Source organism: Mytilus galloprovincialis, chromosome 12, assembly GCF_965363235.1.
Source record: "Mytilus galloprovincialis chromosome 12, xbMytGall1.hap1.1, whole genome shotgun sequence".
Lineage (NCBI taxonomy): Eukaryota > Metazoa > Mollusca > Bivalvia > Mytilida > Mytilidae > Mytilus > Mytilus galloprovincialis.
In genome coordinates this window covers 29,704,154-29,731,511 of record NC_134849.1, presented here as the reverse complement: position 1 = coordinate 29,731,511, position 27,358 = coordinate 29,704,154, and the positions used below count along the sequence as shown (strand labels likewise).

The 27,358-nt window shown below is 31.3% G+C and overlaps 1 long non-coding RNA gene across 1 annotated transcript; it reads left to right on the top strand.

Annotated features, from left to right (window-relative positions):
- The first annotated feature begins 23,157 nt into the window (after positions 1 to 23,157).
- LOC143055101 (uncharacterized) lies at positions 23,158 to 27,126 on the top strand. The gene is made up of 3 exons (XR_012971949.1): positions 23,158 to 23,226; positions 24,334 to 24,411; positions 26,185 to 27,126. It is a non-coding gene; the product is annotated as an uncharacterized LOC143055101 (long non-coding RNA).
- Positions 27,127 to 27,358: the final 232 nt, after the last annotated feature.

Here is a 27,358-nt window from a genome sequence, read left to right as displayed (position 1 = left end):
TTTTTTTTAGAAGTATACATGCACTACATCACTCGAAGGTTTGTGAATTTACAATACTAAAAAAACTTTACATCTTGTTGTTCTTTTTATAAATAACAAAGGAATATTACTCACTTGTTTTTGTTTTGTTTAAACGATCTTACCGGGGACAAGTTAAGCCTTTAACGTTCCGCAACTCAATTATCTATTTGTTTACGTTTCCTTCATTTTAGTGGAGTTTTTGTTTTTAAAGAGGCTCGAGGGTACAAAAAATTCAGCAGTATTTCATAACAAATCTTAACTATTACACTCATATTTGTTACTTTATGATATGGTATAAAAATTAGCCAAAAAATCAACTTGACTTTTGAAATGTTTATATCATTGAAAAAGCTCGAAATGATCTCCCTTTGGTGCAAAAATTCCATTTTTTTGTATTCAAATTGAAATATCTTTTGTATACCCTCGAGACCCTTTAAACGTATTTTTTACCATTTTTGATGATATTTGCATATCCTTTCACAATCGTTCTGACATATTGAAATAAAAACAAATCTATATCTTATTACTTGTATCGAAAATAATGTTTCAAAGCCAGTGTTTATGCGAACAAAGTATTGAGTTCCTGTTAAGTTCAAAGATAGGCATCAAACAGATTCCCATCCTAATTTGCCAACGGACAAATAATATAAAACATTAAAACATAAATGATAATACGTCACTAGAAATATAAGTAATCAAAAATTGCATTGACTTTATGAAGAACAAATAGAAGCCATCTGCTTGAATTGAAATTTGACATTAGAAATTAAAGATGAACTCGGTAGATCAATGATTAGTAAAGATTGTATCCAACAAATATATTCTGTAAATGCGACAAGATATAAAAGGACTTAATTGTATTCTTTATTGTAGGGCATGAGTCCGGACCCTGTGACTACGGATACACTCATACGCAAGGTTTATTTATCTTTATTACATATCAAAAGTGATAAAAATATACCACACAAGACAAAATCAATTTTATATTTGTGAATCCATGTACAACATATCAAATAATACATATATTCATCAATAATGGATTTGTTTACAGTATAAACATCATGTTAACAAGTTATGGACTGCAATTATAGGAAATTACAGAAAATTTATTGTGAAATCTATATGTTAATCGACTTGTCATTGTCGATAGGGTTAAGATCATTTTTTTTTCTTTACAACCATATTAATATCCATGTTACAGTGTAGTCTAAACATTTTTGTACCATTTTTAAGGATCTCATATGATAAATAAAGGCAACAGTAGTATACCGCTGTTCAAAACTCATAAATCCATGGACAAAAAACAAAATCGGGATAACAAACTAAAACCGAGGGAAACGCATTAAATATAAGAGGAGAACAACGACATAACACTAAAATGTAACACATATAGACAAAATCCCACGAGAAAAACAAATATAACATATATATATATAACATCAAAACCAAATACATGAATTTGGGATAGACAAGTACCGTGACACGTCTTATCGCAATGTGAATTTACACTCAAAAATAAGAGAAAACAAACGACACAACGTTATAATGTAATACACACAGAAACGAACTATAATATAACAATGACCATATTCCTGACTTGGTACAGGGCATTTTTAAAGGAAAAAATGGTGGGTTGAACCTGGTTTTGTGGCATGCCAAACCTCGCACTTTTATGGCCATGTGAAATATAACATCAAAATGACAACACAGGACTACAATATAAATAAATTGGAGAACACAATAGACAAAGAATCACACGAACAACAGCCAGCAAAAGGCAACAAGTTCAAAATTTTAATACGCCAGAAGTGTATTTTGTCCACACAAGACCTATGTGTGACGCACAGATACAAAAGTTTGAAAGCCGAAACGAGTACAAAGTTGAACAGCATCGAGGACCAAAAGATCAAAAAGGTTGTGCCAAAAACGGCAAGGGTTTTTCGTTAAGTAACCAGAAAATCCCTATAATTTAGAGTAATTTATACTTTTGCAAACAGTAAATTTAATAAAATGAATATTCAAAAGATGTACATGATAAAGCTGAAGTATTAACTAATTACAGGAAACAACTGATAACACTGACAATCTGCGAGTTTATTCAGAATGGTAAAATTATTGTCCTTGGATAATGAAATTTATCATGCTTATCATGTTGTCATTTTTGTCTATGTTTTTAAAATAAGTTATAGATAATGCATATTTTAAGGTTTTTCTTGTCGTAGAACACCCCCCCCCCCCAGATGTGTTCTACGACAAGAAAAGCCTTAAAATATGCATCATGTGTCTTCTATACCGTCAAAAAAATATTATTTTTTATAAAGATTTGCAAAATTAAGTATCCTATTTTACCGACAACACTAAAGTGGGATATTCCTTTCTAAAGCGTTCAGGTTTTAATACGCCCTACGGCTCATTTAGAATGTGAAATAAAACTCACTAATTAATCTAGATATAAACCTTTTAAAATGTATTATCCATACACAATAAAAATATTACTGTAACTGCATGAAGTAAGACACAAATATATTGTTACCATCCGATAACCGTGTATGACAAATACAAGACACATTGTAAGTAATTTATTGTACCACTTAGTTGATGGAAAAGGGGGAGGGGATATGTTTTTTTTTCTATTTGTAATGTCATTTCTATCGCGGAAAAGTGGTTATTTTTATTAACAATTTTAATTGAATCGAATGAAAAATTCAGAAAGATTGTCTTTTGAAAAGCAATACATTTTATTAACAGATAATCAGGATATATTTATATAACCTCCGACCCTTTTGTGAGTTACGTTAATGTTATGCAATAGAATATAAGATTATCTTATAAGTTGATCATTTGTAAAAGGTATAGTACATAAATTTCAAAATAGTTAAGAACTGACACGAAGACGAATATACATGTAGGTCACAGTATGATTTCCTATTTAGTGTGTATCGTCGTGAGCATGCATGAAATATTTACCACTGGACATTAAGCAAACAACCAACAATCCATCAACCTATTCAGTGTGACTCAATAAGATTTTCAAAATCTTACACACGAATAGGTTAAATCTGGCTGTATCTTATGAAAGTCTACATTAAAATTCATCTCATATATATGATAATGTTTCTTTATTGTAGCGATAAATTAACAAAACTTCACGTTATTTGTTTCTAAAATTAAAATGCTGACAATGACGGTTTCCTTTACACCTATCATCGACTGAACTTCAAAAAAAATATTTCCAAATCGGCAACAAAAAACTATCACACGAATAAAGTTTTGAAGTAAATTATAGATTGCATTTCTATCAAGAAAAAAAATGACCTCACACAGGTTATTATTTTATGCCTTGGAGCATATTTCATTGAAACGTGGTATCGTGCGGGTTGATTCTGAAAAAGAATGACCTGTCGTTCTAAAAGAAAATAACTCCATATAGGACAAATAATCATAAACCATATATTGAAAAATGTGATCAGCAAGACAAAATCTTCAACAAGATCAACCAACTTATAGGTGAATGCTGATGATGGTGGTACTTAACGACCTTGACTGGCAATACAGCTCTCGCACGGTCAGCTCGTTGGTCGAAGACGTTTGGTGAACAATTACATAGTTTGTTGTGTAACGATGAAAAGTTGGTAAGGTTTTTCACCGTTTTGGTTTTAGTAAGATCTGTATGATTTATGTTGAATATTTTGTTGTTGTTTACTGCCTTCACGATGATGAAGTACTAGTCGATGAGTCTTGGACGTAGTATTAACGATGACAGGAAGCATTATCAGGACAAAAGTCGTGAGACAGTGAAACGGCGGTCAATTATCTAACACCTAGGATACAGACTCTCAGACGTTAGTTGGCATAACACTCCCGATCCATAATGGGGTTTGAAGTGTGCCTACGCGGGTATTTATAGAGAAAACAATGTAGACTGTTCAGCGTTGGATAGGTTGCTGTCATCGAATGTAGAAATTCTTTGATCCATATATATAGTTATCAAAGGTACCAGGATTATAATTTAGTACGCCAGACGCGCGTTTTCTCTACATAAGACTCATCAGTAACGCTCATATCAAAATATTTATAAAGCAAAACAAGTAGAAAGTTGAAGAGTATTGAGGATCCAAAATTCCAAAAAGTTGTGCCAAATACGACAAAGTAAATCGATCCCATGGATAAGAAAATCCTTAGTTTTACGAAAATTATCAGTTACCAACATCATAGATAGCGGATTAAAAGAAGCTGACTCAGCACGTTCTTTCAGTTGTAATGGCTAAGACGTGACTGATGAACTCATGTTTAGTTGAATCTGTCAGTTGTGTTTTTAAAATCGTTTTGCCCTAAAATTACGATTTTTTTTAATGTTTGGGAAAAACTATAAATTACAAATTGAAACAATACACAGAATTTTTTTTATCAGCAATGCAGTTTTATTAAAACTAAATTTCTGTCATAAACTTTACCTAAGTCTAAAATGTTGGAGAGTGTCAATTGATTGCAATACGTCAGTGTGTGCGACACAACTTCTTAAGAGCCTCTAGTTTAATTTGTTTATCGTATTTAAAAAATATTAACAGTCATGCTTGTATTGATTATTAAAGACACCCCGTTTCCTCATTTTGAAATTGATGAAAATATAACTGATCAACACCAATGAAATAATATGTCTGAGTAATATCGAAAAAGTACCAAGTATAAATGATTTCAATAATGTTTTCACTATATGTTTTGTATAGTTGTAGGGTCAATAACTTTCTATTAAAGAAGTACATGTATATGTGTAATTTTAAAACATACAGAACAGATGTTTTTTTTCATTTTTTTTTTAACAACATAATAATATTTATTCATCTAATCTTGCTTGTTACAAATTTCACCAAGATTCCAAGCTTCTCTTGATTTACCCTGTTACACTCCACTGATTATCCAGGGAAATAAACAGCTGATCCAACTTATTAACTTATAAAAAAATTAGTATACAGGATGTATAGTTGTCTTATGCAGACATTCATCAATGCTAAAAATTCTTTCTAATTGACAATAACATTGGACATTTTGATTTATATGCATCTATTCTTTTATTAAATTCATTTTCAAAAATACTAAAGACATCAACAGTTTTTGTTCTCTGCTCGGATACATAGTATGACTTATAAATAGAAAAACTTAATACTGTTAGTATATAATTCAAAAAATAATATTTACTATCTGTGATTTTATATCCAAATACCAGATGTTGCAATTTAATATCAAAATCTATTTTACTTCTTTTAAAGAGTTCATAGATTTTTTGACAAAATTTATTCAAATATCTACAATTCAGAAAATAGTGAGCATAATCTTCTTCTTGCTTACAAAAATTACACTTATCTGTCTTAGTTACTTTCCACTGCAATAACAGTTTTTTAGTTGGAACAATAAAAGTAATAATTTCCATCTAAATATTTTTAATTTATTTTCAGTCATATATTCAAAAATAAATTTGTACAATGTATTCATATTAAGAGTTTCTTGTATTGGTAGGATTCTAAGCCATCTGTTTATCCCTATTGACGACTCTCGTTTTATACTTATCAAAGAGTTATATAAAATTTTATTTGTTAAGTGCCAATCTGCCTAAGAATCAGGCAGTGGTGAAAACATGACAAACAAAAACCCACTCAAGTTGACATTAATTTATGTTCAAATAGTATAATGGTGCACGAATATAAGATTTGTTTCCTTTTCTTGTTCTGGTAATTCAAGATATAATTTGGTTGAAATGCACTAGAAAATAAAAATTAAGGGGAGCTAACTCCATTATTTGCTATCATTCTAACCAAAAGTTATCTGGAGATTTCTCGAATTACCAGACACGCAGAAACAAAAGATCTGCCATTTCTAACTCAGAATAAGGGTAACTTCAAAATAGGATGGTTTGGTCGGTGGTTTTTTTTTCGACCATGTTTTGAAATTTTAATATTTTGCCTGATTCTTACAAAGACTGGCACTTAATAATGTAGTCTGGATTAAATCATTTTTCCATATGATTTTATTTCTCTGAATGTTATTTTTTTTCATTTCTTATGGGAATACATTGAATATAAATAAACTCATTGACACCAGGATTAAATTTTGTAATTACGCCAGACCCACATTTCGTCTAGAAAAGACAGATCAGTGACGCTCAAATCCAAAAAGTTAAAAGCCACAAATAAAGTACGAATTTGAAGAGTATTGAGGACCAAAATGTACTTTTTTTTTTTATTCAATCTTCTTATTATAATAGGAAAAAAAATAAATCACCTTCAAATTTTATTGAAGTACTTAATTAAAGTTTCTGTAATCCATTTATCTTTATTTACCTTTATGGAAAACACTTAGAGCGAACGATAAAAACATTACACACATAGTACCTTTTAGACAATAGCTGAAAAGTATTCGGTAAATTTTGCGATTGTCTTCTTATAGTAAAACGTATGAAGTCTATATACCTATTATCATAATGCATAATATCGATGGCTCCTGAATGAGTAACACATAACGTGGACAAGGGTACTTTCGATCACTTGGAAATAAAGGAGAGTGAGAGGAGAGGAAATTGTAAAAGAGAACATGTATTTTATTTAATTTGAATTAGTCTGTCTTACGTGTAAAGTTTAAAGTGAAAAACTCCACACTAAATAATTGAGATGGGTTATAACAGCCTATCCTTATTTTCAATTTATGAAGACAAAGCCGTATTTCAGGACAAAAGAGAGAAACGTGATTTCACGGAAATCACTACGTAAAAATAGTTGACGACCGGAAAAAAAGGGTAGTCTCGTCAATATTCTATCAAATAGTATATGATTTAGGAGTATATTAGGTGGGTGCATTTTGTTTTTATCAATGTCAATTGTCTAGTAAATCGCATTGGTGTTGAAGGTAAAATAATGAAGAATGTAAGGACTTTGATGTAGAACTTCATCAGCGTTTCAATGGTTTCTGTCATCGGAAGTAGTAGTAGAGGAGCTGACTCAGCACGTCCTTTCAGTTGAAAGGACGGAAACGTGAATGATGGATCAATGTGTAAATGAATTTGTCAGCTGTGTTCCGAAAAGATTTTTAGCAATGACGATTTTTCTAATGTTTAGGCAAAAACTATAGAACATTAAGTGAGTGAAATTGATAAAAAAAACCTGATCAACAATGAAAAACATGCCTGAGTAATATCTAAAAAGTAAAAAAAAATTTTTTGATAACTTTATGTTGAGTATATACAGCTTTGAACATATATATTTTCTATATATTTGTGATAAAATTGTAAGGTCAATAACTTTCCATTATGGAGGTACATGTATACTTGTAATTTAAAATAAACAGAACAGCAGCTGTTGGACTTGTGTTTTATTCATTTCTTAAGGGAATACATGACAATGTATTTTTTATTCAATATTCTTATTATTCTAGGATTATATTTTAAAACACCTTCATAGATTAATTTTTTTTTTGCTTTATACAACTTCAGATGTATCTGTAATCTAACTTTGACAATATTTTTATTTTTGTAGATTGGTTTTTGTGTTTGTTATCTGTACCTGTACTGTATTAATATTTGACTACTGGGAAAAATAGGTAGTACCGTTGATATGCTATCGCATATAATAAGATTGAACCGTATGATGTGTAGGTGCATTAAAAACGAAATATTTGATCAATGTCAGTTATATAATAGTATCTATTTTGTGTAAAGTAAAAAAAAATGTTTTCTTTTTTCGAAAGTTAATTAATTTGCAATTGTACGAAAAAAATTATAATAATAAAACTGAATATGTTCATTTTTATTTAATAACCATGAACATCTTGTTGTACTTTTTATATAAAACTAAGGAATGCTGTTTCTTAGTAATTGATATTTTTTTTTAAAACAATTTAAACGGGAGGAGTTTTGTGTCTTTGAATGTTTAATTTATATATATTAAATGTGTTAAATAAAAGTTAGAATCCCTCTTGTCTATAAACTTTGTTTTTAATAATCTGAGACTGTTGTTTCGTCAGCCTAATATTTACTACATACATTTCTTTAACATGTTTGAAGTCATATCTTTTATTTCAGATAGCGATATTTTGGACAACTGTATTGTTATAACTGTTGTTATAACAACTTGTTGTTATAACAAGTTGTTATAACTGACTTTTTTATAGTCAAGACACAAGACTGGATTAATTCAAACATATTTCGTAACACTATACGTCACTAGAAGAATAAGTAATCAAAAATTGTATTGACTTTATGAAGAACAAATAGAAGCCAGCTACCTAAATTGAACTTTAACATAAGACATTAAAAATAAATTCGGTATATCAATGATTAGTGAAGATGTTATCCAAAACATATATTCTGTAAATGCGACAAAATATAAAAGGACTTAATTAATTGTATGTTTTATGGTAAGGAATGAGTCTGAACCCAAAGACTACGGATAACCACATACATAAGGATTAATTATCTTTTTTACATATTTAAAGACTTAGAGATAAAAATATACCACACAAGACAGAATCAATTTTATATTTGTGAATCCATGTACAACAAATCAAACTAGAGACTCTAAAGACACTCACCTTGGTATATATGCATATTAAACAAAAGGACACAGATGGATTCATGACAAAATTGTGTTTTGGTGATGTTGGTGTGTTTGTATTTCTTGCTACGTACAATTTTCTCTATCTATAATAAACTTGGCCCTTTAGATACAGAGGAAAATATTTTGTAAAAAGGAGTAAGGTAAGGGCTGATTTTGGCCACAAATTTCAGGTTCATCTGACGAAAGATTTCGGACACTTTTTGAACACTTAAGTTGATTCAATTAGTTTATGTGAAAGATTTTAACCGATTAAGTCATTAAAAACGCTCCGATTCAGGCTAATATATGAAAAATTTATCAAATATGCCAAAAGTTGTCACTTTTCAGATGGTTTTTGTCAAAAATGAAAATGGCCGCATCCGGGTTCATCATCAACCTTCATGTATGTTATGCATCATCATCAAATACAACCAACATTTCAATATTAAGAATGAACACAAATGCGGCCACTTTCATTTAAGACGGAAACCGTTTAAAATATAATTAGAATGCTTACATTATGAAGATTTCAGTAATTTAGCATGACTTAATGATGCTAGTACCCGATATATGTGCATTGTATTGTCAAAAACAGCCCATATGTATGTAGCAGAAGCATTCTACTTTCCAATAAATAACTAAAAGATAACGTTTTTACAATTTGGTAAAACTGCTATATTATGGGGCCAAAAAGGGGTCTTACTGAAACTACTCCTTTACCAAATTAATGAAAGTTGTTACAAATAGACTTTTAAGGGCAATAACTCCTTAAGGGATCAACTGACCATTTTGGTCATGTTGACTTATTTTGCTGTTTACAGTTTATCTTTATCTTTAATAGTATTCAAGATAAAAACCAAAAACGGCAAAATTTCTTATAATAATTACCAATTGAGGGACAGCAACCCAACAAATAGTTATCCAATTCATCTGAAAATTTCAGGGCAGATTGATATTGACTTGACAAACAATTTAACCCCTGTCAGATTTGCTGTAAATGCTTTGGTTTCAGAGTTATAAGCCAAAATCTACATTTTACCCCTATGTTCTATTTGTAACCATGGCGGGCATCTTGGTTGGTTGGCCGGGTCACCGGACACATTTTTTAAACTAGATACCCAAGGATGATAGTGGCCAGGTTTGGTGAAATTTGGTTTAGTAGTTTCAGAGGAGAAGATTTTTGTAAATGATTACACAAATTTACAAAAAAATGGTAAAACAATACTATAAAGGGCAATAACTCCGTAAGGAACCAACTGACCATTGTGGTTATGTTGACTTACTTTTAGATCTTACTTTGTTGAACATTATTTAAGAAATAATTCCTTCATGTCATGCTCTATGCTCATTTTAACATGGGTACATGTAGGCATTATATTTGTCGATAATTTACACGGAGCGTTAGCGATGTGTAAAATATCGACAAATATTATGCCTACCGATGTTAAAATGAGCATAAAGCATGACATGAAGGAATTATTTCGATTCTAGTAGGACAAATACGGTATTTTTATAGGTCGAAGCGTACGAGAAAACCTTAGGAATGTTTGGCTGTTCCAATTTCCTCCCAAATAAACGTGTACAAAATATACCGGAAAAAAGGGTTCCACAATGGAATTATGATAGAAACAGATATAAAAAACTTTTGATAAACAATTTTAACATTTATTATTCTAAAAAAGAACAATTAGATATCAAACAACAAGTTTTTGCTTCTGTTCAGAGATTTCTTTACGTTACAGCTTACAGCGATGGTGGAAATGGCGGTTGACGGTTGCATATGAAGGTAAGACACATTTATTCCTTATTTATCACGTTAATATGGATTGTTCCTCCAGTGATTGTAGAATTGATGAAAATATTTAAGTCAGACAGTGGATTTCTCACTAAAGAGGAAGAAACAGCGAGCTGGCATGAGTTATTCTGTGCAGATGTGGCGAGGGCATTTGATTCTGTTTTGTTTTCAATTAAAGCTTAATCAGAATTTGCGGTTGCAACTCCCTGTAGTGTATTGGAAAGCTCTCTGCGTTGTTTGTCGGTTGGACCTTCAATGTAACTGTCCAAAGATTTGACATTTCGGTGTCCCGTCACAGACATTATAGCCCGGTCATCGACCCCCGCTCTTTTTAATCCTGTTGCCACAGTGGCTCGCAGGCAGTGGTTTGTATATCTTATAGATAGACCAGCTTCGTCAGATATTCTTGACATCATACTGGCCAATTTGTTTTTGCCAATAGGTTGAGCTGCATACCATACAGTTGGTTTGGGGTACTGGAGTGCTTGCTGGAAAAATTCTGTACACCTTGGACTAAGCTTTCCTAGATAAAAGTCCAAGCTTAACACTGGACAGTGGATATCCCCAGGTTTAGCATACATTCGTACGTCCCTTGAGTTTTCTTTCGAATCTACACCATGGTGTGTTTTGTCACATTCATTATAAGTCATTTTGAAGTATTCTTGACCTTTGTCATCTTTAGATTTGGCATAAGATGTTTTCTTTAATTCAGCAAGCCCCTCCTGTCCCCTTCTTTCAAAATTGAGCATAATGTCCCAGAAAACCTTATTTTGAAGAGTTACTGGGTGATCAGTACTGAATATACCACTGGAGTATAGCTTTTGAATATCACCCTCAGCTACAGCCTTTTTATGTACTGTTATGTCTTTCCCTTACCTTTTCAATTTCTTCATCATACCCGTGATTACATGATTTGATGGCATAAATGATTTGTCAGTTATAATGTTAATGTCACGATTATAAGGTGGACCAGTTATATGTCTTGCAATAGCAGATCGAATACCGACGAGTGCTGATTTTGAATAATCGTTGCCTTGTTTGGTCTGCAAACTTGCATAAAAGTAGCACAATCTGTCATTGAGGGTAGTTTCATCTAGTTCCTCAAAACTGCTGCTGTACTTGTTTTCAGTTAGCCAACCTGAAATTATTTGTACCATTTTTTTTATGTATTCAAGTAATTCTTATAAATATTTTATTCAATTGTGATGAATTTTATATGGGTATAATTTATTTCAAAGACATGATTCATTTAAAATAAATAACAGAGGCCTGCATGTTTTAATTTAGCGTTTTATGCTCAAAGCATGTTGGTGTTTGTGCATACTTTGTACATGCAGTCGTAGACAAGAGCGACCTATGTATATACATGTACAGTATTCTATCAAAATTTTTATATAGACTAAAAACATAATATTCAGCTTGTCTTCTTTTCATGTACCAACATGTTCGTGTCATTCAAAATTTTGTAGTGAAAATAAGTTATGCTTTTGCTGCTGTAATACTTAACAAAACATTAAACTCTGTTAGTATTTTGGAAGTACACCTATCTGTAGGAGGATGGGGTTCGATTCCCCACCGGGGTGTTTTGTTTACTACTTCAGCATGCTCATAACTGTTATAATAATTTCTTTAATATATTTTGTTTTAAGTATGCTTGCATATACATGTATAATAAATAACACTACCGTATGTACAGAAATACAAATATCAAGGAATATTTTTATTTTTAAATCAGCATCTTGACAGTGACAATCGAATTACATCTCATTTAATTGTAAGAATACTACATTTTGTAATTTCCATCATTTGATTTTTTTGATTTCTTGTTTATTACATTATAGTCCCTAACACTGAAGAGTAAATTTTATGTTTGAAACAGTAAAAAAAATATTGCTAGGTTGCTGACTCATTGCCGAATACCAATTACCTTACGATTTTCTAGGTTTATCATTAAAATGTTTAATTTACAATCAACTTATGATTATATTTTCCCACCTACGTAATATTCTTGTATTTTATGGTTTTTACCTCCTAAAAGTTTTACACCCCATAATGTCTGCTGGTTGGTTCTTGGCTCAGTTCTTGCCAGCGCTAACTTTTCAATTTCTTTTTTGCTAGGCAGCTCCTTAAATCTGGGCTTTTTGGCAGGTGGTTCTTGATTTATACAGTTAGCAGTTAAGTCTTCATCAATCTGAGATAGTTCCTCATCTGACTGTGACTGTTCATTATTTTCAAAATTGAATATGGTGTCCTCTGTCAAATTTGAGAAAACTGAACTAACTCTGGCATCACATATCTCGTGTCTGAAAACCCTTTTTGTTCCTCCATCAGCCATATATTGTATTATGTATTGCCTAACAGCATTTTGTTCCATGAAGTGGTCTGTTATTTCATAAGATGCCCCTTTATAATCTACTCTGAGTCCAATTTTCAACGGCGATACTGTGTATCTATTCATTTTGACAGCAGACGATGAGTCATCGAACATGTGCATTTACATGGGAGGTTTGCAAAATGGACGGAACAGCCATAACAACGATACCGGTTGCAGCCATTTGCAGGCATTTTCATATTAAATACGTTTTTAAAAACTACTAGAGGGCAATTATATAATGTTTTATGTCAATAACTAATAGATTTTATGTAAACAGATAAAATATATGAACTTTATGAAGATAAAAATGACAACAACGAGAATGCAAATAGTCAGTTTATGCGCATGTGTCAAACATATTTTTTGTGCTGATTAGTTCACAATTTTGTTTACAAAGTGTAATAGGGACGTCATATTAGAATGCTGTTTACAGATAATCTCTATCTATAATAATATTCAAGATAATAACCAAAAACGACAAAATTTCCTTAAAATTACCAATTTAGGGACAACAACCCCACAACGGGTTATTCGATTCATCTGAAAATTTATGGGCAGATAGATCGTGACTTGATAAACAATTTTACCAACTATTAGATTTGCTCACCGGACACATTTGTTAAACAAGATACCCCAAAGATGATTGTGGCCAAGTTTGGTGAAATATGGGAGAAGATTTTTGTTTCGGACACCAGGTGTGCTAATAATACATATATTCATCAATAACTGATTTATTTACAGTAAAACATCATGTTAGCAAGTTATGGACTGTAATTATACCAAATTACAAAAAAATATATTGTGAAATCTGTATGTCAATATACTTGGCAATAGGGTTAATATCAATTTTCTCTTTACAACCATATTAATATCCATGGTACAGTATAGTCTAAACATTTCTGTGGCATTTGTAAGGATCTCAATGTTACATCACTTACAATCTGCACAACTTGAAACCATTTCTAGCATCATTACAAACGACTGTATACTAGATGGTAGACATTGACTAATTAATATAGAATATTTGAATGCTTAGTCAACTTGACCGCATAGTCTCTTTTGTTGAAAACGAAAATAGAGAGAGACAATCTGCGACTTTATTCACAATGATAAGGTCTTCCTTCTGTCTCATAGTTTTAGAAATGTCAGATGACTTCCTGTAGGAGTTATTGTCCTTGGATAATGAAATCTATCATGTTAATCATGTTGTCATTCTTGTCTATTTCTTTAAAAATACGGGCAAATAATCATAAACCATATGCTGATAAAAATGTGATCAGCAAGACAAGACCTTCAACAAGATCAACCAACTTGTAGGTAAATAATGATGATGGTGGTATTTAACGACCTTGACTGGCTATACAGCCCACGCAAGGTCGGCTTGTTGCTCAAAGGCATTTTGTTATAGCAATTAGATATTTTGTTGCGTAACGATGGAAAGTTAGCATGGACGGTCGCCATTTTGGTTATAGTTAAAATCTTTTTGGTATGTTGACTATTTTACGTTGTTGTATACTTCCTTCACAATGAGTGCTTTCAGAGCCAGTTTGGTCAGGTGTGCAGCCCGTAAACCACAATGATGGAGTACTGGTTGATGAGTCCGGGACATTGTATTAACAATGACAGGAAGCTTTATCAGGACCAAAGTCATGAGATAGTGAAATGGCGGTTCATTATCTAACACCTAGGAGTCAGACCATCGGATATCAGTCGGAGTAGCATTCCCTATCCATATTGGGGTTTTCGAGTGTATATTGACGGGGGTATTTACATATAAAACAATGTAGAATGTGCAACATCTGATTGGTTTCTGTCATGAGAAGTAGTAGTAGAGGGGCTGCCCCAGTAAGTCCTTTCAGATGTAATGACTGAGACGTGACTGATGGATCAATGTGTAAAGGAATTTGTTAAAGGAGTTTTGATCTACAATGACATTTTTTATAATTTTTTGGCAATATTATAGAATATTAAGTGAAAAAGTGAAAAATATCAGCAATACAGGTTCGATTTAACTTTGTACTTATGTGGCTTTATAAATATTTTGATATGAGCGTCACTGATGGGATTAAACAGCTAACTTTCATTCTAAATTTATAAAGATAAAATCGTATTTCAAGACAAAAGAGAAAACAAATATAGTATTAAAAGGTTATCAAATTTACCAGGATTATAATTTAGTACGTTAGACGCGCATTTCGTCTCCATCAGACTCACCAGTGACGCACATATCGAAATATTTATAAAGCCAAATAAGTACAAAGTTGAAGAGCATTGAGGATCCAAAATTCCAAAAAGTTGTGGAGGTTGAGCAGATCTTTATTGGCGTCAAATTGCGTTTTCAATAGATCCCCTATTGTCAATATCTTGATGTAAGTCAAAATATGAGGAAACTTATCAGTCATTGTTGTACATTTGCTCTCAAACTCAACTGGATAGATGCATTCAACACGGTCACACAATTTTGAATTGTTTAGTGAGAGAACATCATCTACATTGTATAGGGCGGAAAATAAAGTCAAAGGATGATATCAACAGCTTTTCTTTATTCCTAAGTTCTTGTATGAAGTCAGCATCACATAAATAACAGAACAAGGCAGTAAGAAGAGAGGCGTATTGGGATTTCATAAGCATGCCGATTGCTTTAAAAACGAAACTCTTTCCTCAAACGTAACACTTATGTTGTAAATCATAAATAGTCTGCGGTATCGCGGTTAATAACAACATTGTATTCCCTTTTTATATAGTGAATACAACAAATAACTTAAAAAGTGACATGTTTTTATATATATTGTTATCTTGCTTTATCTTGTTGATCCAATTTCAGATGTGCATGTATTTGTCTTTTAACTTTACTGTCATTTCTAAGGTCGAATTTCTCAATTTAATTTTGATTTATTAGGGGTAAAATCCTTTAATTTTGTGATGATATATGTGTCAGATAATGCATATGTTATTGTAATATACCACGCCTTAGAGTGTCGGGATTGCAAATAAATAAAAAAAAAACGCGGTCTTTTATACAACAAAAAGAACATTATAATAATGATATTAGCTACGACACTAAATTTAGATTAAAAAAAAATCATTGTTTAGAATCTCTCATCAAATGTATTTTGAACTACTTTCATCACTTCATTTTTGATATGGAGATCGTTTTGCCTTAGATATTAGATATACACTTATTAAAGTTATGTACACCGGTATGTAAACATTACCACGTGTATTTGTTTATAACTATACAAGTGTTGAAAGTATATCATAGGTTAAATGTTTTTCATTGGTCGAGTTAGAACTGACCATAATATTTGAATAAGGTCAATTAAACAAATTCGTGCTATACTTTTGGTGGTTGTGTGAATTTAAGATATTGTCATTCGAGGTTCGCTTTGGTGCAGTTAAGTTTTCCACCCTCCCACCCTACTTACTGAATTTTTCTTGTGTTTTTCTATTATTGTGAATAATTATGTGTGTAAGAACAGAATCTTTAATTTGATTCATAATATGTATTTACGTGCATAATGCCTAGACAGTTATTTTTGTCATAATCTATGTTTGCTTGAAGTTATGAATTAGAACATGAATGAAGCAAATAAATCCTGTATTTTCTTATTTTAAAATGCATGAAATTTGTACAATCAGTGAATGTCACATGCTACTTCACATTAAAATGAATGCAGAGAATGTTTGCATAGCTAAGTATTATTTTGTAGCACATGCGCATCGAGTCGTTGAATGGGATCTCTTTTATTTTATCCATATCTCTTGAAATGTACCACTCTTGCAATATTGTCTGCCAATACATCTTTTCCGACTGCGGTATCCTTATCAAAACACCTATTGTTAAGTATTGCGACAATTCGGAATCATCATTGGTTTCAAACGGAATAAAGGATATGGAATATTTTTTTCCAGTGAAGAAAGTTGTTCTATGATTTTTTTATCAGGTAATTTATAACTTTTTTTTTTATAAGACGAACGCAATTTTGTTGAGAACGCAAATCTATCCAAGTTTGAAATTATGGAGTTGGTGACCAATATTAAGTGCGATAATACTATACTTTATATCTAAATAACAAGATAAAGCAATTTGTCTTGATTTATTGTTATAACATGATGACTTTAAAATCATGTAAAACAACTGACACCCATATTTGGTTACATTCGGCCTTTGGTGTCGTCTTGAAGAATAGTGAACCTGCAGTACGGACAGATCTATAATACACACGATGTGGACATTAATGGCATCCTACTCTCTTCCAAAATGACTTTTTCATATTACAAACTTTCAGCACGTCTTTTAAGACAAGATTGTCACAGTAAAATCTCGTTTTACTGAACTTTGTAGCCTGAAAATGAATGAGAAATTATATTAAACATCTGTAACTCCTTTTTTCCCAGCATGGTGTTGCCACCTTAGTTTGATATCCCGACTGTTACTTCTAGAAACCTTTGGCTAACCTTGTGCCATGTTTCAAATTTATCGGGTTACGATAACAGGTTAAACAGGTATAACTGTATTATTGTCATTTTATTTATTTTCTTTTGTTACATCTTTTGACATCAGACTCGGACTTCTCTTGAACTGAATTTTAATGTGCGTATTGTTATTGTTTTACTTTTCTACATTGGCTAGAGGTATAGGGGGAGGGTTGAGATCTCATAAACATGTTTAACCCCGCCGCAATTTTGCGCCTGTCCCAAGTCAGGAGCCTCTGGCCTTTGTAAGTCTTGTATGATTTTAAATTTTAGTTTCTTGTGTATAATTCGGAGTTTAGTATGACGTCCATTATCACTGTACTATTATACATATTTTAGGGGCCAGCTGAAGGACACCTACGGGTGCGGGAATTCTCGCTACATTGAAGACCCATTGGTTGCCTTCGGCTGTTGTTTGCTCTATGGTCGGGTGGTTGTCGCTTTGACATATTCACCATTTCCTTTCTCAATTTTATAAGTCAATGACTTCGTTCTTTCTTCTTCAAAAATCAGTACAAAATATGAACTTGTTAATTGATTACATTGTGACTGAAGAAATGGAAACAAATTCGTATTTTGATCCAAAACACTCAAAACAAAACGTTTAAAGTTCAAGGTCATCTACGATTTAAAAAATTATTATTTCTAAATCTATATTTTTTTTTCTGTGAGGAATTTTCTGAATAAATATTGTTTAAACTAAATTAAACAAATTATTCAATAATTGTGACTGACATTATCCTTGTCACAGTAGATGTATAAATAAAGGCAACAGTAGTATACCGCTGTTCCATGGACAAAAAACAAAATCGGGGTAACAAACTAAAACTGACGGAAACGCATAAGTATAAGAGGAGAACAACGACACAACACTACAATGTAACTAACACACACAGAAACGGACCAAGCATCAGACAAAATCCCACGAGAATAACAAATATAACATCAAAACCAAATACATGAATTTGGGATAGATGTAGGTTTCTCACAAAATTTATTATTTTTCACTTCTAACTTGCATTTCTTTTCAGTGTGTGCTACATTGTAAGAAAGCATATGACATCATATGAACTAAAGCTTAGAACACATTCAATTAACATTTATTCAATCCAAAACATTTAAAAAAAAAACACATATAAATAAAGGTTCATATTCTTGATTTATTTCCATACATTATTACTCATATTTCCAAAACTAATATTTTCGAGTGCATTCATTGAAGACTACATAACAGTTACATGTCTTGTACACTGCCATTGGCATTATACAAATGTAATATTATAGAGATGAACCAAAATAAAATGTACTAAATTTTGCCGTTTCTCAGTTTATACTTACACAACTGTAACAAATATCATGACGCTGGCATGGTGGCGTGAACGATTTCTTGTAAGGATTTTTTTTTAAATAAAGAGATACTGCAGCCACCTGATAACCATGTATTTTCCCGGAAACAGTTATCGCTTTCTGTTGTAAACGCTAAGTGTATACTTGTTATGATGATTAGTGAAACAGCATATACTCTGTCATATAGATATGTCGTCAATTAGTTTTGGCGAACAAGCAGAGCGAAAGTTTGTTGTGATATGAATATCAGAAAAAAATGCTATCTGTATTAATCATTTTTTGCTAGATATTTATTTCAATAGCATGAACTCTATCCCGATCTTTCATTTCCGTCGTGATGTTCCGGGTTACAAGTTCCTGCTGACAATAACGCTTTTTATAAGATTTAACACAACCCCTAAAAATACAACTTATTTTAATTGTTTATTTATTCCCATATGACCAAGAACAAGTCAGTCAATCAATCAATATGGTTACCTTTTTCTGCCATTTCTTTATTTCATTATCGATATTGTTATGATATTGTAATTATGATATTTAGTTATGTTGGCCTAATTTGTGTTGTATGGCCTGATAGTTGTTTACAGAATAATCTTAGAACTGTGCATGCAGTTTAGAAATCACTGGAACAATCACAGAATGATTGGAACTTTCCATTTGACTTAGATAATGATTCCAGAATCATCCTTATAAAAGATGTGTTATATACACTTCTACATTTTACTAGAAACTTCCGTTGTAACTTTCTAGGACGTTCCATTATACAGACACTACAGTTAAATTCTCAGACTTACTTAGACATCGATAGACATTAGTATTCACAGCATTTGGATTTACACTTTTATTCTACAAACAACATCATACTGGATTGTGACCTTAGTAGTAAACGTTATATTCAGATTGGATTCCGAAAGATTTGCGGATACAGATAAAGATAAAATATTGGACTCATATTTTGACAGCTAAGTTGACAGTAATATTTGTGTAATACCTTTTGTAAACTTTTGTATAATAAATCTTGTTAAATTTTATTATTGATTTGTGTCCTCTGTTGGCTACAATTAAAAGGCGATTTTTAAAGTTCGTTCTTATGTTGTACTGTTATACTACTATCCCAGGTTTAACCCCGCCACATTATTCATGTATTTGCCTGTCCCAAGTCAGGAGCCTGTAATTCAGTGGTTGTCGTTTGTTTATGTGTTACATATTTGTTTTTCGTTCATATTTATATATAATTAAGGCCATTCTTTTTCTCGTTTGAATTGTTTTACATTGTCTTATCGGGGCATTTTATAGCTGACTATGCAGGATGGGCTTTGCTCATTGTTGAATACCGTACGGTGACCTGACCTATAATTGTTAATGTCTGTGTCATTTTGGTCTCTTGTGAACAGTTGTCACATTGACAATCATACCACATCTTCTTATTTATATGGAGTTGCCACAAGGATTAACATAAAAACAAAACAATTTCTATTCAATTAATGATAAAAAAGGTACTAAATGTTTGAAATCTTTGTATTTTGTAAATGGTTTTGTTACAAACTACATGAACTAGGCCGTTAGTTTTCTTTAACTGAATAGTTTCACAACTATACAGATTGGGTTTTATTGTTGAAGGCCTTATATTTGCCTATTATTGATTACATCATATTCTGTTTTAATTTTGGTTGAACATTTTTTTTTTCTTCATATTCCTACTTTTATAAAACAAAACATGAAAATTGCAATATAAAATATTATCTCAAATTTCATTGATGCAAAAGTTTGTTTTTATTTTTCTTACCTGACGGTATAAGTTTTAAAGTTTGAATACTTAAAATATAGTTCTATTCATGTTGAGCTAAAAAAGAATATTTTTCAATCTTTATATTTTATAAATGACAAATTCATGAATTGTATGTGCTCTTACCTAGAGCGAACACGTCCATCTTGCATGTATTATCATGCCCCGGATGTGACTCCCTTTCATACATCCAGTTTCGCCGTGAAATCAATATGACAGATGTGACTTCAAGAACCTTTTGCTAAGCTTTCGAAATGTAACACATGAACTTGTATCATATTGATGACAGGTTGAAGGTAAACGTCGATTACTTCGTGTTTGATGAATCAAACATCATTACAAAATGCATCAACTAATAGAGGAAAACAACGAAACAACAAAACCAGGATTGCTACCCCCCCCCCCCCCCCCCAAAAAAAACAACAACAAAAAATAAAAAAGGGCTTTTTGTTAACAAATTTATTCCTGACTAGGTAAGTTCATACTAAACCTCCTACTAATATGACAATGTAGAAAATACCATTAAAAGACAACACGTCTTGAAAATAATACAATATGGATAAACACAAGAACATTCAGGATAGAGAAAAAAAAGGATATATTAATTATAATAAAAAAGTCTACTTCTCCTCAATTAACATTTCTTAAAGAAATTTTGATATATCTTCGCAGTGAAAAATACATTTTATTTTATCTATATTTGTATGCAGAACATAGTCTTCTCCGGAATTTTGATTTAAATTCTTATTTACAATTTCAGTCCTGGTATCGATGATAAAGTTATTTATAGGTAAAGAACTACATGTACTGTGTTTAAAGAAAATAACAATGGAAAATGAAAAAAAGTCATATATTTACATGACAGTGACAGTTATAAGTGGTATAAATAGGCTACAGTAGTATTCATCAGTTCAAAAATAATACATCGATTGATAGAAAAAAACCAGGTTACTAACACATCAGCTATAAGAGGAAAACAACGAGAAAACAGAAACACTGACGTAAACCAAAAACAAACACTAATTCAGCATACATAGAAACGGACTATATTAGCAACTGTCAAATTCCCGACTTGTTACACTTGGTTTAATGGCTAGCCGAACCTCTCGCTTATATGAATATCACCAAAATGACAACACTACGTAAGAGAAATACATCACAAACAAACATAAGAACATTTAGCAAAGTCAAACGCAAAAAAAGAACGTATTTTAGACAAACTCGATTTACATATTGATATGTTGTGTAGAATAAACACAGCGTTCAAAAACCATATTGACCAATATTTTGTTTCACTAATTTATCATTACGTAAATACCATGTTTAGTCTTTATTTATATACATGGATTATTTCTATTACGTTATCTCTCTTTTCAACTACTGTTCTATTATATAATAAAATGATCATACGATATAACATACTTTTCGATATAAGCTATATATAACTATGTAGCATGGAATAGTTGAATTTGCGTTTACAGCTTATAGATATATATCTTTGTTTCGTATGATATGATAGTAAATACTGTTATAAACAGTTATTTTTAGAATGAAGCAATGTCTCTTTTCGTTGTTTTTGACTAGAGTTGAAATACAGAACATGACGTAGAGTGACCAGTAAATGATGTACTTTGCAGATCATCAGTATAAAACTATATTTTATATAGCTTCGTTTGTTGAATGATCTATAGCGCTGGACTTTAAGATAATAAATGATATTAGGTAGGACAGAATGACTCAGAACATAATTAAATAAACTATAATCTCGCGTTTAACAAATTCATTTAATGTGGCAACCGTCTTTCATGATATGATTTTCGTGTCATTCAAATTAAAATAAGCAAATTTCTGAATGCGACTTAATCATTCATGTTTGTCAATCTGTATGTAAATAAAAATTAATGCAAAAATACTAACTCGTCTTTGTAGCAGCTTTTAATTACAAAAAAGTTTAACATTAAGAAAATTTAAGGTTGATGTCATCGATACCAATACGGTATTCCCATGTCTTACTAATATAAAAATCCCTTGGGGGGGGGGGGATAAAAACTAATTATAAGAATGTTTTAGATGTCAGAAAAGGTTTATAATTTAGTGATGTTAATTTACAATCTCATCATTGTTTTATTGTTAACCACAGTTTAGGATTTTGATTTGCATATGAATTAATTTGAAAACTTAATGAATTAACAGTTTATATTTTGGTCAAAAAGCAGTTTTTGACAACTTAATTTAGAAGACGCTTCATGTCTTTAGTACAGACCATCTTTATGATCTAAAAACAATTAGGAAAAATGACAAAAAACTGCTTAACTCGTGAAATGAAAAAAATTACTTTCTCGTCATATTAATGTAAATAAGGACACTCATTATTTCCGGTTTATCAGATATCATATAAAAAGATGGATTAGTAACTTTAGAAATATTGGACAACACCTTAAGCTATAATATACATGTTGAAGATATGTATTGGTGCTCATAACGGGTACTTAGTCCAGTTATCTTAACAATCTCTATCTTGTGTTGCCACGTGTACAGTCCTACTTGCTAACAACAGTGTGTATATATTAAAACACAGTTCATAGATCTTCATAAATACAGGTACTACAGAATGTGCTCATTATGGTTGATGTTGTTTCTTTATCCTTTCTAAACATTTATTATATTTTGTATCTATAATCGTGTCATTGATAACTTATTTATCAACAAAGCTATAGTGCGTGCAATGCACAAAGAGATAAGAGTTCAAAGTTAAGTAAAGAGATAAAGGCCGTCTGGACTTTCCAGTATAACATGTATATACTTTCTTTCATTTTGACTGACTAAATTATGTATGTAATAACTTGTAAGTACATCAACATATTTATGGTGAAGGTTTTTACTATGGCGTTGTCAGTGTACTATCTTTTTAATGATTGTTGTTAAGTTTATATACTGCATGGTGATTCTACTTTATTTTACCTAATTAATCGTGTAAATATTGTATATGTTTATTCAACCTTAACAAATATATTGTTTTCGTATTGATGACATTTAAGATGTTTATCAATTTATTCATTTTTCACTAATTCATTCTGTTATGCATTTCAAATCTATATTCTTCATAATAAAATTAAAAACGAATGCAACTGATGTACATATTGTTTAATTGATTTCCCGTATTTAATTAACAAAGACACTGAAAGACAAAAGACATTTAAATTAACCATTTATACCTAGACAGTGACAAGTTAGAGCTTTTAATGTTTTTTACCAGCATTAAATATATTTCAAACATGTTTCATCATTACTAAAACTGAAATGAAAGTCGGATCATTAAAAAGTTATAACGAAAAAGAGTTTTAATGAACACGCGTCAATGCAACCGAGGCTACAAACTGCACAGTTACTTTTAAACACCCTTTTTTACAATTACGTGACAAAGGAGTGCACAGAGTAATTTCAATATGAAGTACATGTATGAAATGTACAACGTTTGTAGCATTTCACTCGATCAAAGAATTGTGAAAGATAACTTTATGTACAAAGTGCATATATAGTTTACTATAAACGTATTTACACTTTTGGTATTTAGCTGAATCTTGCCTCCGAATGACCTTAGATCTAATCCGAATCACCTTTTGACTACTCCGAATCACCTTTTGACGTCAAGCAACGATCACTTTTAAATTGTGACGTCATATATTTTAAATTATGATGTCAAAGTTTACGGGAACCTGTGTGATTTTACGTAATGACGGACAAATTTGCATACAAGTGTAAATACGTCTATTTACTCTCACACATGGCCAAAGGTAGGGTAACTAAACATAATCAGATAAAATAAACATTGGAATATTTAGACTTTACCATTTAGTTTATACATGTATCTTCTAAGCAAAAAAGGCTTTCATTTAATGTTCACATATGTATGTTAAATATTTACTTCTCCCGTTTGAATTCTTAATTACAGGTAAAGTAGTATTTGTATAGACTAAATAACAATGGCAGATGAAGAAAGTCATTTTTTAGGTGAAAGTAATAGAAACAGGTACAGTAATACTTAAGCTTGATATTGATATTAATAGTTTCACTGGACAAAAAGTTGTTGTGAACAAAGGGCTGGGGTTGTCAGGATGAACGGTTAAATTTTAAAGGACTAAATAAAAGATTATGTGACAAGAAAAAAGTGTCAGTCAGTAATTTCTTTTGGCTTCCAAATGATGTGTCTTATGTGACATTTGTTTGTGTATTTGACGGAATTATATCTGTAACAGAGAACTAGTAACGAAAAGAAAATGAAGTTATTAAAAAAGGGATGGACCAGAGAGAGGAAAAACATTTTTTTTCTAGTCGATCTCAATTTACATAATGATAAGTTGTGTCGAATATCATATACGCTAAAAACCTAAAATGACCGATCTTAATTCATACATGTACATTATCTATTATGTTAATGAGATAAGCTATAAATAACCATGTTACCTGGAAAAGTTTATCTTTTGTTCACCACTCATAAATATGTTATTTTCGTATCATACATGTATGATAACCGTGTATTTAGACAACCCATAAAGTACTGCGCCTAATATAAGTGAACCAAGGACGTATAAGAACCTATGAACAAACCAATTTAATCTTTTATCAAAATTAAACAATTAAGAATGTATTGCTGAACTAAGTTAGCGTAAGTTTCTGACAAACATTACAACAAAATAAAAGCATTTCACGTGTTTTTTTTGTTTGAAACGAAAGATGAAAACTTCATTATTGTGCTGTAAATAAACCAACCAATGAAATACAACAAAAATAAAAACTTACCTTAAAAAAATTGTTAAGTGTCCTTTGATCTTGATTACATTTATTATCCTTTTTCGAATCGAAGCTTTAGAAGCATACAATTTCTAAACGAATGGGTTTCATTTTGTTAGAAGAATTCTTATTTTTACCGTAATACATCTAGATTCATATAAGCGATGCATTGCTACGAAACTGAGTGAGATAGAAAGCTAACGACTGTGCAGTCTTCAGATTTAAGTTGAACGATTAAAACTTCTGTTTGTATGTTGTATATAGATATATGAAGATTTGATATGGGTTCTAATAACAAAAACTATCCAAGTAAAAATTGGTAAACATTAAACCATTATATATCAAGGTATGGCCTTCGGTCACGGATCTTTGGCTCACAACGAAAATCAACCTTTGACGGGCAAAACAAAAGACTCGTGTTTAACTTTGCAAAAAGGAAAACCAACAGGCTAACAATAAAATTGATAATGGAAATTGGGAATATGTCAAAGAAACAACAAGTCGACCAAATACCAAATACCAGACAACAGCACATGGCCACCAAAGCGAGAAAATCCTGCATCCGAAGGTTATCTTCAGCTGGCCCCTATATACAACTGTGTAGCAGTTCAGTGTTAATTTGATGTCACACTATACTCCAAAATAAATAAATAAACTAATATTAAAAAATCTACAAGACTCACAATGGCGAGGGGATAAAAACTTACCAACACTTAGGATACACCCACCAAACGATAACCACTGATAAACAGGTTCCTGACTTGGAACTGTTGCAAACAAATGCAGCGAGTTTAAACATTTTAACGGGCTCCTGACTTGGAACTGTTGCAAACAAATGCAGCGAGTTTAAACATTTTAACGGGCGCCAACCTTCACCCTAACCTGAAACAGTGGTATATCAGGTTTTTAATACGTCAGTAGTAAGAATATGATGTTGATTTTCATAACAAACACAACTGTTAATGAAATGCGTTTCGTGTTATGTGTATTTTCTTATTGTTTTATTCTTCAGGAATAGGGATCATGCTACTAAATTAAGATGTAAAGAAGTTCTTACAGCCGTATTCTGTCTACCATTAACTGCTGGAACAGATGGAATGATTTCATCTAATGTTTTATTGACTACTTTTTTCGCATTGATAATAACACTACTTTTTCTACCATCAAATTCTAATATGTCTGAATATCAAGCAAATGCCGCAAAAGTAATGCTTGTCATATTGTTATCACTGGGCTTTGTTATCTACATTATTTTACTTCTCAACAAGTGCTGTTCCAAATTTTTGGAATCTTCAAATGGAAAAATCTTTGTTATGATAAAAATAAGAATTGTATTTATAACACTATTTTCTATAACCAGTATTTTCGTCTTTGCTTTGAAAATTGTTGTTCATTTAGAATGCAATCAATTTTATCAAGGATACGAAAATGTTTTGCATATTATTGAACATATTTTTATTATGATTTTTAATTTTCTTCAGGTTGTGTTTTTCTTTTTTTGTTGTTGCCACAAAGCAAAAATAAGTTGTTGTGCTTACTTTGTGGGAAGGGTTTTAATCATTGCCAATGCATCAGTCTATTTATATACTGCATTTCGATTTCCTTACGATCAAATCTTATTACAAAACATAAGTGAAGACTGTCAAAATGCAACATTAACATTTTCCTTGTACATCGAATCAAAAGCGTTTCTACAACCAGCAATAGTTGCAAATGCTCTTCTTTCAATTATGTTAATTAATCAGATATTTTCAAACTATATTAGAACAGAAGAGGACACACATACTATTAATGCAGGAACACCTAGACGTGCATTAGTAAAAAGTATAATAATAATAATTGTTGCTGTAAGCATTTGCTTTCCCTTATTTGTTCTCAGGGTTTTGCAGCACAGTTATCATGATGTAAATTTGATATTAACAGCATTTGATTTATTTATTAAATTTTTAATGTATGTAGCACTTTTAAAATCCCTTCATCTCATTGCACATGGTTCATTGACAAAAATAGATAACCCCCCTCATATTTTCAATATAACTAATTTGTTATTTTTCATTAGCAGTTTTGGTACATTGATCTATTTTTCTTTACAAGTAGTTTCAAGTATTTCAGCATCAAGTATTTTCACTATAAAAAGTTCGATAAATATTGTAGTAACAAACATTCAGAGTGTTCTTATCTTTCAA